The sequence below is a fragment of the Lactuca virosa genome, chromosome 8, assembly GCF_052849685.1.
Source record: "Lactuca virosa cultivar CGN04683 chromosome 8, Lactuca_virosa_CGN04683_v6, whole genome shotgun sequence".
Classification (NCBI taxonomy): domain Eukaryota; kingdom Viridiplantae; phylum Streptophyta; class Magnoliopsida; order Asterales; family Asteraceae; genus Lactuca; species Lactuca virosa.
In genome coordinates, this window is record NC_136433.1 from 320,141,589 (window position 1) to 320,159,191 (window position 17,603).

General features: G+C 40.5%; 1 pseudogene; it reads right to left on the reverse strand.

The window, feature by feature from the left end:
• Window positions 1-52: 52 nt before the first annotated feature.
• On the reverse strand, window positions 53-16,868 carry LOC145131736 (uncharacterized; annotated as a pseudogene).
• Between the last annotated feature and the right edge of the window lie 735 nt (window positions 16,869-17,603).

Genomic DNA, 17,603 nt, shown 5'->3' on the forward strand with positions numbered 1-17,603 from the left:
ATTTGTCAATTCAAGATCTATCATTGCATTTTGGTAGCTGACGGGCTCATCATCATTCATCAATGAGAAATCCACATCTCACAGGTTCCCGGTGAATTCTACCGAATCTCTGAATGCCTTGTGTTTCAATAGGTTGGCGGGTAATGATATCTACATCCTCCACAAACTCTTGTTTAGTACAAGTTCCAACTTGAGTTGCATCGGGTTGTGGTTGTTGATTTTCTTCAAGTTCCACGTGCCTCCTACTTACTTCATCCATTAGAAACTTGCTTTCTAAGAATTCAGATTTTTGTGAGATAATGATCTTATTCTCACTAGGGATGTAGATGTAATATCCTAAACAATCTTTAGGATATCCTACAAAGATGTATTTGGTAGACTTAGGCTCAACTTTGATGGAGTTCTCTTGTCTAACATAGGATTTACAACCCAAACATTCATATAACATAGGGATCGAGCTTTTCCATACCACATCTCACAAGGTGTCTTGTCTAATTTCTTAGTTAGTGCCATATTCAAGACATGGGCTATAGTGAGTAAGGCATAATTCGAAAAAGATAAAGGGAGACTACTCCTGCGGAAAATGGATCAAATAATATCAAGTAAGGTTGGATTCTCCTCTCAAAGACACCATTAAGCTCTGGTGTTCCGGGTGGAGTAAGTTGTGAGATAATACCACAACCCCTAATTGTTGGATTAATGTCTAAGTCCATAACTGTATTTGGTATGTACTTGACCCGGTTGTAGCATGGTCATTTTGGGTTGCCTTCATCAGAGCTACTTGAATGGATGATTAGTGGAGAAAGAGGATATTATGGTTTATTAATATATTATATGAGTAATATATTAAAAGAGAAGTCATATTGGTCAAGAACTAATTAATAAATTAATTTTGTGATCAAAAGATATTAATTAAACTTAGGGGAATGGAATAGCAATTATAAGATAATTGGATTTTGGGTTTTGGATCATAAGGATAAAGGGGTGGACGAAATTAGGGTGGAAGCCCACATTGAAATCGTCCAAGGCCATATTCCAGAAGGTTCCATTGGACTGCTTAAGGCCTAAGCTATCCAATTAGGGTTTTGACTAAAACCCTAGTAGCCCCACTATATAAGGACCCCCAGGGATTCAGAAAATCGGCACCTAAAAACCCTAAGAAGTCTTAGAGCCGATTTTGAGCCTCTCATCCCCTCTCTCCAAGATCATTCAACTTGCTTTGGTGTTTGTGATCCATCAGAGGCATCACATTTGAGGTGCTAGGTTCTCATAAGCTAAAGATCTTCAAGCAACAATCAAGGTAATCATCTAAACTTGTTTTATTTGTTATTTTCGGATTTTTTATGCTCGATCTAGGGTTTGTAAGCCTTGGATAATTTGCATGTACAATAGATAAACCTAGATTCAAGGTTTCAGGGTTTTAAATGTGCACCATAGGATTGATGATTTGCTCAAAAACCCATGAGTGGTATCAGAGCTTTGATTGGTTTCTATTGTATTTGATGCTTTGTATAATTATTCATTGCTTAAAATTGAAATTCCTGCTTTCTGCATGACAAACTCGTCGAGTCACCTGTTGAACTCGACGAGCCCAAATGGTGACTCGGCGAGTCGGAGAGTCAGACAGAGGGAATTTCTGGATTTTGGCCTATTTTTACTTGGGATAATTACCAAAAATGTTTTTGATTGATAAAATCCGAATTTTATTAATATGATGTGATTATCCTTATCAAAATAGAAGATAATTGTCAATTATTAGATAATTATTGCCTTATATGATACACTTTAATTATTTGAATTATTTGAAAGAATTATCTTGCCATGAAATTGGATTAGGTCAAAATTAGATAATCACCAATTAATTGTTTAATTAAATTATTTGAATTTTGATGTAGAAAGTTTTGAAAAGTTTCAAAACTTGCCCTCAAGTTTTGGAATTTAAGTTTTGATTAAAAGTTTAATTTTGAAACATTTAAATTCTAAAACCCCTAGAGTTTTAAAAGTTAAAATTCAATCCTTATACTATGGTAATATTTAAGGATTAATTATTATATATGTATAAGAACATGGCTAGTCTTACCGTTAGTAGACCTCATTCACGAAACCGATCTATAAGGGGGGTATAAGGTTGCTTCCTATAAAATAACAGTTTAATGGGTGTCCACTCTCACCCACCGCTTCCTTGATTGGTGGAGGTTCGTTAGCCGAACGGGTAGGATAGGGCAACTAATTCCTCATTAAAATTATAATGATTAATAAAGTAACTAAATGTTTTCTTATATAAAATTCCCAATCTTAGTTACTTTAGGAAAAATGTAAAAATGATGCTATTCCGTGAAATTACACTTTGTACCCTAGCCAAGACGTTAGTGGAGCATGTGTGGTTAACCGGCACACTAATTTGGGTCTAGCAAAGGTGGAAAAGGGTGACTCAATGTTTGTCATAGATCAATGGAGCGTGTGTGGCTAATTGGCACATTGATTAGGTGACTGTAACATTGAGGGCACAAAGTACATTTGCATGGTTATTTACACCGTGTTTGTGATCCTCGGTATCCCAGTCACAAACTTGAAGGGCATATCGAGATTTAAACATGCCATTGAAAAGTTCAATGAATCTCAAAAGATCTAGGAGTTTCAATACATTTAAAACTTAATTCTTGTTTTTGTTTTCATGGTGGAAATTAGTGAATCGTCATTCACTTACCTTCAAATTATATGCGATTTAGATTACGACATCCCTATTCTAAATTGTGAATAATATTGTTGGGTCCTAGCCCTAATTTCTCATTTGGGTGTTTAATTGGGGATTCTTATCTAGTCAAACTTTCTCTCTCTTCTTTTTCAGATCTCTACCTCAAACAACAACAACGCTTCTGGCTTGAACTCTTCCGACTTATTCTCACTCATGAATTTGTGTGGGAGGGTGATTTTCAATGGGACCCATTTCAATGATTGGATCCGCAACATTTGAATGGTTACCCGCTACGAGGACAAGGAGTATGTCCTCGATAAGGAGTTGAAAGAGGTGAATGTCAACACTGCTACTCCCGAGGAGATCACTGCCTTTGAGACCCACGAGCACGATGCTACGAAAGTCCATTGCATTATGCTCGCGACTATCACTTCCAAACTCCAAAAGTCCTACGAGGACTTCTACCCCTATGAGATGCATCAAAATTTACTGGACAGGTACCACCAAAGTGCCAGGCAGGAGAGGTATGAGATCATCACTTGGATGATCACTACCAAGATGAGGGACGGAGAGTCTGTCACTGTCCACCTACAGAAAATGCAGAGATATGTCGACCACCTGCTGAAGTTAAATGTTAACTTCGATGAGGAGCTGGCGATTGATATCAGTCTTCACTCTTTAACTCCTTGTTACAACCAGTTCCGCATGACCTACCACATAAACAAGGAACAGGTCACTTTGAGCAAGCTTCAAGGCTTGCTGAGGACTTCTGAGAGCAACCTCAAGCATAAATCTGTTGCATCAACTCCTACTGTCGCTGATCCCATCTTGGCTATTGGGTAGGGGAAGGGTAAGAAGAGGAAGGCTCCTTCCAAGAGCCACCACAAGGGAAAGTCCCAAGATGGAACTTCTTCTAGTGGAACCAAGGTTGGTTCCACTGTACCCTCCTCCAACCCGAAGGATGCAGAGTGCTACTACTGCCATGAGAAAGGGCATTGGAAACGAAGCTGCCCCTAGTATCTGCAGGACATCAAGGATGGAAAGATAAAACCATCCTATGCAGGTACTTATACTATTCAATCTAATAACTCATCGCATGCTATTTCTTGGGTTCTCGATACAGGGTGTGGTTTTCACCAAGATTGGAGTTTACTCTTTAGTGCTTATTAGTGGGTTAGGACTAGAGTTGAATAATTGTTGCTATTCGCCAGAAATGGCAAGAAACGTCATTTCTTTTCATGGTTTATATAAACAAGGTTTTAGATTTTCGTTTGATAATGAAAAGGGTTCTGTTAATGCTTTCTTTAATGGTTTTTCTTAATGCTTTCTTTAATGGTTTTTCTATTTTAAAGCATTTCCTTGTAATGGAATATATGAAACGGTGATGGTTGTAGACAACTTAGGAAATTATGTGTTGTATATCGATTCTTCCAATGATTTGGATAAAGCATGTTTGTGGTATTGTCGTCTTGGACATGTCAACAAGAAACGCATAGCCAACTCCAAAAGGATGGAGTGTTGGAGTCATTCGACCTTAGGGACGATGACGTGAGTCTTGTTTACTTGGAAAGATGACCAAGTCACCCTTCACTGGTACTTGTGAAAGGGGTGAGGGTTTATTGGACCTCATACACACCGATGTCTGTGGGCCCTTTAGATCCACCACAAGGGATGCAAGCCGCTTTTATGTGAATTTTACCGATGATTATAGCAGATATGGTTATATCTACTTAATCAAGCACAAGTCAGAAACCATTGAAAAGTTCAAAGAGTTTAAGCAGGAAGTGGAGAATCAGCTGGGCATGAAGATTAATATGCTCCGATCCGATCGAGGTGGTGAGTACCTTAGTCTTGAATTCCACGACTACCTCAAGGAATACGAAATCGTTTTGCAATTGACGCCACCTAGGACACCGTAGTTGAATGGTGTCGCTGAGAGGCGTAATCGAACCTTGTTGGACATGGTTCGTTCCATGATGAGTCGTGCTTCGTTCCCTATCTCATTCTGGGGGTATGCCTTAGAGACTGCCGCCCATATCCATAACCTAGTTCCTACAAATAAGGTTGCCAAAACACCTCACGAGATGTAAACAGGGAAAGCTCCCTCGTTGGCACATATCAAGGTTTGGGGTTGCGAGGCCTTCGTAAGACGAGAGACTCACGACAAAATCGAACCTCATAGTGAGCGGTGTATTTTCATCGGCTATCCACAGAAGTCCTTTGGATATCTCTTCTATAGAGCGAGTGACAATGTTGTCTTCGTTACGAGGAGAGGGTTTTCCGAGAGCGAGAACTCATAAGCCAAGGAGACAGTGGGAGGCAAATCGATCTTGAAGAGCTTCAAGAATCGAACGATGAAGGAAACTCTAACACTGGCGTTCAACATGAGGAGGAAACTCCTGTTGAACATGTTGACGAGTCCCTACCTCTTAGACGTTCCAGTAGAGTTAGTGTTCCACCGGAGTTTTATGGTTTTCATATTACTACTGAAGGTGATACATTTATTAGTGATAGTACACTAGTAAATTTGGATGAACCTAACAGCTACAAGGAAGCCATGGCAGGCCCGGAGTCTGCAAAATGGAAAGAAGCTATGGACAGCGAGATTCAGTCTATGTATGACAACCAAGTTTGGAATTTGGTTGAGAATGTGCCAGGTCGTAAGACGGTCGGGTGCAAATGGATCTTCAAGAAGAAGACCGACATGGATGGGAAGGTACACACTTATAAGGCGCGATTGGTTGCGAAGAGCTTTACTCAAATTCCTAGAGTTGACTATGATGAGACCTTCTCATCAGTTGCGAAGATAAAGTCTACTAGGGTAATGCTAGCCATTGCTGCATTTCATGACTATGAAATATGGCAAATGGATGTCAAAACCGCTTTCCTTAATGGGAAGTTGGCTGAGGATGTTTACATAAGTCAGCCAGAGGGTTTTGTAAATGCAGAGCATCCTAATAGAGTGTGTAAGCTTTAGAAATCCATTTATGGATTGAAACAAGCATCTCACAGATGGAATCTTTGTTTCGATGAGAAAGTCCAAGAGTCTGGCTTCCTGCGGAGCGAAGATGAGTCCAGTGTATATGTCAAAGCCAGTGGGAGTATAATTAGCTTCATCGTATTGTACGTTTATGACATACTTCTCATAGGAAACGACATCCCAACCCTGCAGGAGGTTAAGTCCTGGCTTGGGAAGTGCGTCTCTATGAAGGACCTCGGAGAGGCTGCCTATATTCTGGGAATAAGGATAGTGAGAAACAGGAGTAAAAGGCTAATAGGACTTAGTCAAAATACTTACTTGGATAAGGTACTAAAACATTTTGGTATGGAGAATTCCAAGAAGGGGGAGTTACCGATCCAAAGCAATACCAAATGGAGTGAGACTCAAAGGCCGAGTACTTAAACCGAGATAGCAGAGATGATTCGAGTACCTTACGCTTCCGCAGTTGGCTCGATCATGTATGTTATGACTTGTACTCGCCCTGATGTGGCCTTCGCTTTGAGCATGGTCAGCAGATATCAAGGGAACCCTGGTAGAGCCCATTGGACCGCAGTCAAGAATATTCTTAAGTACCTTCGGAGGACCAATGAATGGTTTCTTATCCTCGGTGAGAGTGATGACTTAAGAGTACGAGGGTACAGTGACGCCAGTTTTCAGACAGACCGAGATAATTACCGATCTCAGTCAGGCTGGGTCTTTACTCTTAATGGAGGGGCAGTGACTAGGAAAAGTTCCAAGCAAGAGACCGTAGCTGATTCAACGTGCGAATCAGCGTACATAGCCATAAAGGAGCCTATGGAAATTTTATGTGATAACGAAGGTGCGGTTTCCTTAACCAAGGAACCGAGGAATCATGGCAGATCTAGGCATATCAACAGGAAATATCACTTTATTAGACATTGGGTAGAAGAGGGACTTCTCGTAGTAAAGAGGATATCATCAGAAGAGAACCCAACAGATCCCCTTACGAAAGGACTGAGTAGGGTTAAGCACTTGCAGCACGCTAGGAGCATTGGGTTGAAGGACGTTATAAATTTTAGTGATTAGATAGTTTTGAAACGTGTAATAGATAAATTGTAATTAATATTTGATGATTAAATAAAGGAGTATTATTTATAAGTATAGTTACTGTCTTGTGTTAATTATTTACCTATTGTTTCACTTTTCATGTTTTGACTTCCTGAATAATAAGATTATTTGAACAGTCCACAGTCGTTCATATGTTGGAAGTAGATATGAAAGAAGACTGTTGTGAATTGGTTGTAGACTGTCTAAAGTGTATTAGACATAGCAAAATTTTGCTGCAACGTTCATGAGTTCTTATGAAATAAGATTTGAGCATTGGATTAAACCCACGCTTACTTGTATCACTTCATGGAATTTATCACGAGTGATCGTAAGAAGATAATATCGTATGGTCTTTAAACATAGATATATGGTTTATTGTTTGCGAGTTGGTTATGCATTGATAATGTGTAAACGCATCAGTAAATTGATGTTATAAAACGCATTGTTGTGCATGATTTGATGAGTGAATAGTAAATGCATATAAGTTGAATTTTATCTGTTCCTTTTATCCTAAGAGGGTAAAAGCGATATCTGGGCCCCTCGATGATTTGGTTTGACTTATGTGTCGGGCCCGGTCAGGACTGAGTTGATGTGTTCAGTTAAGTTCTATGTCAGACAAATCAGAGATTGAGAAACAAACTGCTAGATAATAAGTATGACTATGTTCCATGTATTTGTCCGCACGATATCTTGAGAACGGAGGACTGTACGATCCCTTATCTGAAGGACGAGCCAGAGTTCGACGGCGGCTTTTGAGAGCTACGATTGCTAATCGGATTTTGAAGTCGTACTTGAATCTATAGTTATTATACTTATCCAAGTGGGAGACTGTTGGATTAGTGTCTAAGTCCATAACTGTATTTGGTATGTACTTGACCCGATTTTTCTGACAACCCGAAATTTTTTTCCTCGTAAGTCCAGCCATTCAATTCAACTAAGTGTCAGACCCGTTCCTACTATCAGTTAGCATTGTTTAGAGTCTGATTAAGGGTTCTAAGCTCAGTACATTCAAGCATTGAGTATAGGATTGAGTTGCGTAAGTTCTTCGCGTTGAAATCGAGTCGAACACTCCATTTGAGGGAGTGTACGGCCGTACACATGTGTGTGAGGTCGTACACCTATGTTGGCCGTACACCCCCTCCACAAGTATGGTATCCCTTCGTTTCTAATTCATTTCTTCAGTTTCCAAGTCAAGAACTCGAGTTTTCTCTCAACTATCATCAAGCATTTCACCCTGATCTTCAAGAATGTAAGCCTTTCTTCCATTTTGATTAGTTGTTATTCTTCTTAACCTAGTAACACCCTTTGATTTCATCCATGGAAACCATATTTTGAATAGATCTTCAAATCTTCATCCATTTCACCAAGACCACCAAGAACATACAGTTGTTCTTGGTGATTGTGAACCCTCCTGAGCCTCCAAATCGTAAGTACTCCTTTCCTATGCTTAGTACATGTAAGGAACACTTGATTAATACCCTAAAAACGACCAAAACTCAAGATCAAAAGGAGTGTACGGCCATACACCCATGTGTGGCCGTACATCCTTCAAAACACCCCTAAAGGGCCTCCAAAATGCAAATCTAGCTTCAACACTTGATGAGCAACAGTCCCACAAGCTTCCTGTTAGAACAAAGTTCTAGTAGGATCGATAGATTCTAAGCAGAAAAACAATAAATGACATAATGAAGAACACAGGAATGGTTTAACTGATGTCGAATGATTAAGCTTCAACACCTCAGAAGAGCTCGATTAAGAACTTCGACTGTAGAGGTGTTTAGGGTTACAAAGCAATAATAATAATAATCACGACCGTATCTAATGCATTCATGCATGCACTATTTATAGCTTAACCCTACTTAACAATCACGGATGGACAAGCCCAATCCGGATATACAAAACTAAGCCCATGACGCAACATAAAATACCCAACAATCTCCCCCTTTGCGTCAATGGAGCCGAAAGCTCAGTTCGGTTGAGCTATAGAAGACTTCTTGACAGTCTTGAACACCTTCAGTATAATGGCTAGTAGAGTATGACGAAAAGTGATATACCACCGAAGCATGTCCGTGAAGTTCTTCTTGTCCACCTCAGTGTTCTGCTTGCATCGATGAATGATATTAATAATATGCTCCAAGCAGTCATTTGAGAACAAATGCTTATCAACAAGAGCGAAAAGAAATATGTTGGCTTCGCCTCTTGTGAACATCACTGTGAGATGTTTAGAATCAATTTGACCCATCTTCATTTTGTTCACATCTCCAGGTTTTGCAGTTGGCTTTACATTGGGTTTCTTCTTCAAAACTTTAGCAATATCTTGATCCATGGCATCAACTTCATGGATATAAGAAGCCAACATCCTCTTCAGATGATCTAGGATCGGCTCATATTCTTTCGCATTGGTGAGCAATATGTTAAACAACAAGATCCAATCATGAGGATTCAAATTTGGAAGATCTGCCAGGGATATAACAGAAACCGAGTTGTCTGAACCTCGGGTGATTTTGAAATTGACATTAATAAACTTCCCTGCAGGTGAAGGTTTCAGCACCTTGACAGTTATAATCTTCTGAGCACTCCAAGTCAGGTACTGAGGCTGACCGAACTTGAGATAAAAATCGATAAGTTCACGATCAACCTGAGGGTGAGGTGAGGGAACTTGAACAGTCGAATCAAAGCAGGGAAAAGTAAATGCCTTTCGTGTTATAGGCATATCAAACTGAGAGTCCCTCGAATTCTCACAATCAAACGAAGCTACAGGTTCCAGCCAGTACACGCTTGGAAACTCTATTGCTTCTTTGATGAGCGTTTCCTTAGTCCAAAGAGGAAACAAGGCCTTTTTGCAATTTAAGGCATCTTGCTCTTCCTTGTTCTTTCGCTCCCTCTCTTCTGCTTCCTTCGCAACCCGAAGGGTTTCATCCAATTCCTTATCCCTTTTCTTTCGTTTCAGGGCTTCGGCAATTGTTTCTTCTTCATCACTATCATCAGCAAGTTCCTTCTTCTTATCTTGATTTCCAGAACCCGAAGCTTCATTACCCTTCGGTTCTGTTTTGACAGTGACTTTCGGTTGAGTTGCCTGAACACCTTCTCCCCCTTGTTTTGGAGGTACGAATCTCTCCGAAACACCCTTCATCTCATGTAAAAGTGCAAGGGCAGGAAGAAGCTTGGAAGTCAGATGATTCCGGATGGTGAGGGTAAGAATCGGATCATGAGCACTAAGAATATTGTTTAGCATATTCTGAACATCACCAGCACAACTTCGGAAAACAGCCCGCTCAGTCTTTAACAATGAAATCTCCCTTTCAGCTTGAGCCAATCGAACTTTCTGAACTTCAATGGTAGAGGTTTGACGTGCAAGATCCTCCCTTAAAGTACTCTCCTTAGCTAAATCAGGATGGAGTGTTTCAAGGCGAGAATTCACTGAGCTTAGAAGAGAAGTGTTCTCAGCTTGAATTGAAGAACGAACATTTTCGAATTTTGCTTGCTCCTCTTGAAGTGACTTTGATAAAGAGTCAACTGAAGCGTTCACTTTAGTTGCAATCTTATCAGCATGAATCTTGAGGGATTCAAGAAAAATATTGGAACTGTGAATAAGTTCTGCAACTTCAGTTGTAGCCTTCTGGAAAGAAGAGGTTGAATCTTCAACGACCTGCGTCGATTTGTCAATGGCCCCTGTATATTGCTCAAAAGCGGTGTCCAAAAAAGCCTTGAGCACCACATCGTTATACGTCTTAGTATAGGCAATCAATTGATCAAGCTTTTCATCAAGACCATGTACTTGTTGTCTGGTGACGGGAGCATCTTCATCTTCAACAGTGGGAATCCGATAAGGACTGTAATAATTTGAGTCAAACTCAAGATTGGCACCACCGAGAGTATCTCCAGAATCTGTTGAGGGTGAGGGTGAAAGAGGCTTGGATGTAACAGGAGGTTCGGTTTCAGTATTAGCCCCCGTATCAGATACGTTGACGTTTACTGGAGGTTCGGTTGTAGTGGTGGCAGTTACATGTGAAAAGATAGGAGGTGGTAAAGGAGTGGTAGAGATTGGTATCGTACTAACTGGTGGTGGTGGTGGCACAGAAGTGGTGGTTTGAGATGTAGGAGGTGGTGGTATGGGAGCAACCGAAACTGGAACAGTAGTTTTCGGTGGAGATAGAGGAGGAGTTGGAATCTTGTCATGAAGTTGTTCAGTAGGAGTTGGAGAACGAGGAGGTGTATTACCTCTTGGTGAACCATGAGGCAGAACTTCTTCTTCCTCATCTGTCGATCGCTCCCCATCATGGTCTGAGCTCGAAGGAGAGGGACTTTTGGATTTCCTTGCCATCTTCTTAACTTTCTTTGGAGCTGAAGAAGCAGCCTTTTCAGCCTTTCGCTTTTTGACAGGCTTAGACGAAGGACCTTCGGTTGCCACTTTCCTGGTAGTTGCCCTTTTTCCTCGGTTGGCGGCTTCTCCACAACATCCAAAGCAGCTTGTTGTTCAGGTGTCAGTTCTCTTGGTCCTTTTAGAGTAAGCTTTCGGTAGTCAGCCATCACTTTACTTTCGCTTGATACACACATGTGCATCGTTTCAGGTATTGAACCAATGTGAAAGAACTTGGTGGCATCTGAGAAGATGATCTTTTTCGTGTGAAAAGTAGCCACAGAGGAGACCAATGCATCCTTCATGACTGGAATCTGTAAAGTGTCAATGGCCCTCCGGGTGACGATGGTCCAGAAACGACCACAAGAAATCTCTGAATGTCTCGTCGATGTGTTGAGACTTTGCACCAGTTGCGACGAAATAATCGACCCATAATCGAGGTTGATGCCATTGTTGAGACCATAGAGAATGGTTAGAAAAGCCTTACTGGTACCATCTGACCCAGCAACCCTCTCCGCTAAACCCTTGTTGAGAAGAGTAAGTAACCCATTCCATTCCGGCGGCAAACATGATTTCTTAAACTTCGTCACGGTGGTAAGAACATCAGTGTACCCCATCTCATAAAGCATTGTAAACAGCTGGCTTGTGGTGACGAAATCAGGAGAGATAACAGAAGCATCGACGACAAGCTTTAACAGGGAACAAAATCGCCCTTTCGAAATCGATGCCTTGTGAGAGAAGATTTGAAAATAGATCCTCTCCTTGTTCTTGTCATAGGTTGCAGTAGAATAGACTTGGGATAGTAGAGACATTGGAACAGATTCCATCTGCGTGAGTGCGATAACCAGAGGAGAGTACTTGAGACATTCAACAACGTGGAGCATGTACGAATCATACAAGAAGGGGTTAAGTCGAATGATCAAGTTCTGATTAGGTTTGATCACAAGCAATGGGGATGAAGCAGTTTGATCTTGAGCAGATGATGATTCCGCCATTGTTGATATAAGGATGAAGATGAACAGTTGCAGATCGCCTTGTGTATTTGAGAGAGTTTGAAGAAGGTAAGAAGTTACAATTTGTGCGAGAAACCCTTTATGTACCGTTGCCAGGAGAGAGAAAGTATCTTCGTGATGATGATACGATCACTGAAACGTCGCCTGAAAAAGCGCGATGTGACAGGTTGGTTACCCCAGATAGACGTCATAAAGCGTGGGTTTAGGAACTGTTCAAATTCACGCACCCAAAATCTTATCCACTTATCGTCTTTTCAAATTCACTTTCGCTCCAAATGTTATAAGAACCATTTTTGCGCCTAAAAGAAACTTTAAACGAGCCATAAAGAACATCAACCAGAATTTTGGGAAATCACAAAGTATTTTCGTGTAAGAGTGTGCTAAAAATAAAGAAATAAAGCAAAATGTGTATAGGATGTAAGTGATGTCTTTAAGAAGACATAATGCACATGATTCCGGGTGTTTGTAAAGAAACACCGAAAGGCTTCTTTTAAATAATAGTCTAAAGGTTGGCTTATCTTCAACCGAACATCGATTCTTAACATAAGACCGAACGTTGGATGAAGTACTTGTGAGACCGATGTGGTCTGTTGAACAAGTAGGTTGGATATAATTTGTTGTGACTAAAGATGCTATAAAAATCTCAAAAACAAAAATATACTGGATCTTTTTGGGAAGAAATGCCTTGGTGTTAGACAATTTCATAAAAGACCATTCAAAAAATAAAATGAGATTTCTTTAGGTAACAAGTGAGATCTTGAATATAAATATTCACCGTCAATTCATTGTTGGTGTTGGATTTTGGGTCTCACTTAGCACGTGGTGTACGCATCTAAGATCATAAACACAGATTTGGTGCAACCATAAACCTCAGTGGTAATATCTAAGAGTTTCAAGGGTTACCGTGTTGAACCGAAAGTAGATGGAGAATGTAAAGCAGGTGGTTTAAGAACCGAAAGTACCTCTGCTATATAAACGTGACAAAGCAGTAAACTCTTAACTCATTTGAGAAGAGTAAGGTAGCTCATGACTTGAGAGTGGATTTATCAGCCTGATTGGGAAGAAACGATAGGTATAGATCGAATCATTAAGGCCTTGCTCCTAGTCTTAGAGGCTTCAGTCTACATGCAGCAGCATGATTCTAGGGACACTTAACTAGTTCATATCAAAATAATCATACCTGCCCTATCTCCAATTTATGTAGCAATGATGTACTTGGTACCTAGCAAAGAGAATTAGCAAACAAACAAACCACACAAACAAAACAAACAAAACAAAAAAAACAATTAAGAAAAACAAAAGATAAAATCTTTCGGAAAAATATTTTTGGACTTTTGAAGTTTCTGATAAATAAAAAAAATATTTTTGGATTTTTGAAGTTTCTGAAAAATAATTAAAACAGAAAAATAAACAATATGAAATTAATATTAAACACTCTTGGAATAAAAATGAAAAAAACAAAGAGAAAATAGAGTAAGAGAAAGATTTAAAAATGAGTTTACAAACTATACAGCCGAAACCAAACCTTAAAAGAATGAAGCGAAATAAGCCGAGCGTTCGGTTCATTTCGGTTCCCTAAAATTCCGGAGCCGAAATAGACCGAGCGTTCAGTTCATTTCGGTTCCCAAAAATTATGGAGCCAAAATAGACCGAGCGTTCGGTTCATTTCGGTTCCCGAAAAATCCGGAACCGAAATAGACCGAGCGTTCGCTCTATTTCGCTTGTCTAATTTTTTTTAGAGAGAGGTTTGAGGGTTCGGTACCGACTCTGCTTCCATCATTCCCAAACCTTGTAAAATTTTATTGAAGCTTGCTTCTGGTAAGCCTTTAGTGAAGATGTCAGCTAGTTGATCAGAGGACCGAACGAAATGTACTTCCACGTTCCCATCTTCTACATGGTCCTTGATGAAATGGTATCTCAGTGCAATATGCTTTGTCTTTGAGTGTTGCAATGGATTGTGACATATTCTTATCACGCTTTCAGAGTCATAATAGAGAGGTATTTTCTTCATACTTAGTCCGTACTCTCTTAGTTGGCTTTGTATCCATATCAGTTGTGAGGTACAGGATGCTGCAGCTATGTACTCAGCTTCGGCTGTTGAAAGAGACACACAAGTTTGCTTCTTGGACTGCCAGCTAACAAGTTTACCGTCACGGAATTGGCATCCACCTGTTGTGCTCTTTTGGTCCAGACCACATCCTCCAAAATCGGCGTCAGAAAACGGTTGAACAAAGAATCCGGATCTAGCAGGGTACCAAAGACCGAGAGAAGAGGTTCGCTTCAGATAACGGAAAATATTTTTCACTGCCACCATGTGAGGTTCTCTTGGATTTGCTTGAAACCTGGCACAATAACAAACAGAAAGCATAATGTCTGGTCTACTAGCTGTTAGATACATAAGAGACCCTATCATTTGACGATAGAGCGTTACGTCAACAGCAGGTTTTTCCAGAGACGGTGTTAACTTTGTGCCAAACGCCATAGGAACCTTCACTTTCGAATCTCCCGTCATACCGAACTTTGCTAGCAAGTTCTTCGTGTAGGCCTCCTGGTTGATAAAAATGCCTTCTTTACCCTGTCTTATATTCAAAGCAAGGAAAAAATTAATCGGACCCATTGTGCTCATTTCAAATTTAGTCTCCATCAACTTCCTGAATTCAGCCGTTAAGCTAGGATTCGTGGAGCCGAAGATGATGTCATCGACATAAATCTGAACTATCATTAGATGTTCGCCTTCTTACTTTCGGAAGAAGGTTGGGTCAACCGAACCTTGCTTGAATTTTGACATTTTAAGAAAGTGAGTTAAAGTTTCATACCAGGCCCTTGGTGCTTGCTTCAGACCATATACAGCTTTATCCAACACATAGCAGTGATCAGGGTATTTCTCGTTCACGAACCCAGGTGGTTGTTCAACATACACCGTTTCTTCTAGTTCTCCATTTAAGAAAGCACATTTCACGTCCATTTGGAAAACTTCGAAGTTTTTATGAGCAGCATATGCCAGAAAGATTCAAACTGATTCCAACCTTGCTACAGGAGCGAAGGTTTCCTCATAGTCTATCCCCTCTTCTTGGCAATATCCCTTCACCACCAACCGAGCCTTATTGCGTATGACGTTGCCCTCTTTATCCAACTTAACCCTGAAGACCCATTTTAAGCCGACCACTGAAGCATCCTTTGGAGTGGGAATCAGCCTCCAAACTCGATTACGTTCAAACTCATAGAGTTCATCTTGCATTGCTTATACCCAATCAGCGTGATCAAGTGCAATATTAACCGTCTTCGGTTCGATTTTGGAGACAAACGAATTAAACATACAGAATTCAACATTAGAGAATAATGTAGTTTGTTTCGCTTTCAATTGAGAACGTATGAGAACTCGCTCGGATGATTCACCAATAATTTGTTCTTTGGGATGATCCTTAGTCCATTTCGTTAGTGGAGGATAATTAGGGTCATAGGCAGGATCCAACTCTGCATTTACCTCTTCTTCAATTTCTGATTGATCACCTTCGTTATTTGTATTCTCATTCCCCCCCTCAAATGGCGAAGCGTATCCCTTGTCAGGTTCAGGATTCTCCTCCTCTGTTGGAGTTGGATTCTCCCCCTCGACTGGACTATCGGTTGTTTTAGGTACAGATGAACCCTCCCCCGTGAACGTTGAGTCGTTGTTTGGAGGGTCGGTTGAGGGTTGACCACCAGTCGGTTTGGGAGGTTCATTTTCCATTTCTTTTGCAGCTTCATCAATGATCTTCTTCAGATTGTCGATTTTGTTGTCTTCTGCTTTAGCCTCTAAGTGTACAGCCTTCTCTGGTTCATCAAATAGTCTTATGTACTCTTCAAACAAGTTGGAAATGGGAACCGAGACTTGTCCTGATTCAGAAAATATTTCCCCCAAGGCACTTTCGCTTCTTTGAACTTTCTTCCTGTAGTTGTCATCAAAGGTGACATAGTATGTTTCTTCAATCCGTTTGGAGCGTTTGTTCAAAACTCTGTATGCCTTTGAAGTGAGAGAATAACCAAGAAAAATTCCCTCATCGGCTTTGACGTCGAATTTCTTTCGGTTCTCTTTTGAGTTGAAAATGAAGCACCTTGAACCGAACACGTGGAAAAACTTAACATTGGGCTTTCGGTTGTTCAGAATCTCATACGGAGTGATGGAGAATCGTTTGTTAAGTAAGAATCGGTTCTGAGTATAGCACGTGGTTGCAACTACGTCGGCCCAGAAGTATAGCGGAAGAGAAGTGAAGCTTAGCATGGTTCGGGCTGCCTCACACAAGGAACGGTTTCGTCTTTCAACAATTCCATTCTGTTGTGGTGTATAGGGGGCCGAGAAGTTGTGAGATATCCCCTTTTCAGCCAGAAAATCCTCAAAATCTTTATTCTTGAATTCAAGCCCATTGTCACTTCTAATGTTCCTCACTAGCTTTCGCAACTGCACTTCCACTTGCTTGATAAACGTCTTCAACTTGGGAGTTGCGTCTGATTTCTGTTTAAGAAAGAAAACCCAGGTGAAGCGTGAAAAATCATCTACTATGACAAGAATGAACTTACTACCACCGAAGCTTTCGATAGCCGAAGGTCCACATAAGTCAATATGCAGAAGTTCAAGAGCTTCAACAATCTTTGTATTGATATGTGTAGGATGGCTCTTTCTGCTTTGTTTGCCCATCTCGCATGCTGCACACAGGTGTTCCTTATCAAACTTGAGAAGAGGAAGGCCTCGAACATGATCACCAAGCACCAACTTAGTAATGTCTTTGAAGTTCAGGTGCGATAGGCGTCGATGCCATAACCAGCTTTCATCAGTGTTCGCCTTTGACAGCAGGCATATTGCTGGTTTTCCTCGAATTGGGTTGAGATTTAAAGGATACATCTCTCCCTTGCGTTCAGATTTCAACAGAACTCTTTTGGATTGCTTCTCAATTATTTCTGATCCCTCATCATCGAATGAAACCTTCAAACCAGTTCCCACAACCAATTGAGATACACTGATGAGGTTGTGCTGCAACCCTTCCACATAAGCCACTTTTCGAATCGAGAAGTCTCCGTTGGTTATCATTCCATATCCTTTGATTGTGCCAAAAGAGTTATTTCCATACTTCACACATCCACCATCCTTAAGGGACCGAAACTCCCTCAGCTCTTTCATCCTTCCTGTCATGTGACGTGACCAGCCACTGTCTATGTACCATTCATCATCGAACTGCTCGTCACTTATAACCTGCAAATTCAAGCAGATTTAGGAACCCAAAGTCTCTTGGGCCCTGGTGAGTCTTTTACAAAAAAAGGAATTGCAGCAGAAATATCAACCAAATAAGTTCTTTTTATTAGAGTGGTTTTGTCTTTTCTTTTGATGGTATACACCTTGATTTTGTTTTTATCTTGTTTAAATTGTGGTGTATCAGATGGTGCGTTGTTAGATGGTTTTGGAATATTCTTTTGAATCCTAGGGTTAGCTGACTT